At 50.0% G+C, this 1,111-nt stretch overlaps 1 long non-coding RNA gene across 2 annotated transcripts in view; it reads right to left on the reverse strand.

Moving 5' to 3' along the window:
- Positions 1–1,111, reverse strand: part of LOC109321763 — a 122,904-nt gene that overhangs the window by 71,020 nt on the left and 50,773 nt on the right. The window lies entirely within an intron of this gene.

The following is a 1,111-nucleotide window of genomic DNA, read 5'->3' on the forward strand; positions in this document are numbered from 1 at the left end:
GAGTTTCCCATCTTATAAGTGTGCTGCTGGTTACTACTGCCCAAGTGCAGCACCCTGCACTTGTCAGTATTGAAGCGCATCCTGTTTTTGCTAGCCCACCCCTATAACCTATCCAGGTCTTGCTGCAGTCTTTCCCTCCCTACTAGCGTGCTCACCTCACCCCAAATTTTGGTATCATCACCAAATTTAAACATGGTGCTTTTCACCCTGTCGTCCAAATCACTGATAAAGAAATTGAACAGCATGGGCCCAAGGACTGAGCCCTGGGGGACTCCGCTGCCCACTTCCCCCCAGGCTGAATATGACCTGTCCACCACCATCCTCTGAGTACGACCTTTGAGCCAATCTGCAATCCATCTGACTGTGTAGGCATCAATGCCACAGCTGCCTAGTTTTTTAATGAGGATGGGGTGGGAGACAGTGTCAAAGACCTTGGTGAAGTCCAGAAAGACTACATTCTTGGCAACACCTGAATCCAAGGCTTTTGTGACCTAATCATAAAAGGCAATCAGGTTGGTCTGACATGACCTGCTCCTAATGAAACCGTGCTGGTTGCCCTTGAGCATCATCCCTGATGCCGGACCATCGCAGCTGTGCTGCATTATCTTCTCAAAGAGTTTCCTTAGGACTGAGGTAAGACTGACAGGCCTATAGTTGCCTGGGTCCTCCCTCCTCCCTTTTTTAAAGATGGGGACCACATTGGGCTATCTTCCAACCATCTGGCACCTGGCCCGAGCACCACAAGTCCCCATAAAGCCATGCCAAAGGCCCTGAAATAACCCTTGCTAGCTCCCTCAACACCCTGGGGTGGAGAGCATCTGGAGCCACTGATTTGAACACGTCCAGACCCTCCAGTAGTTCTCTAACCCAGTCCTCCCCAGCCTGAAGTCTGGAGGCATTCCCCTCAAGTCCATCTTGCATCACGGTGGGGAAGTCCTGGTTCCTGCACAAGAAAACGGGGGTGAAAAATTGGTTAAAGAGGTCTGCTTTCTCCTCTGGCACAACCACCATATTGCCCAGAGGATCTTGCAGGGGCCCCACATTTCCCGGTACTTTCTTCATCCTCCCTATATATTTGAAAAAGGACTTTTTATTATCTTTGATTTTGGAC

This window comes from Crocodylus porosus, unplaced genomic scaffold (genome assembly GCF_001723895.1).
Source record: "Crocodylus porosus isolate Cpor-Errol unplaced genomic scaffold, CroPor_comp1, whole genome shotgun sequence".
NCBI lineage: Eukaryota > Metazoa > Chordata > Crocodylia > Crocodylidae > Crocodylus > Crocodylus porosus.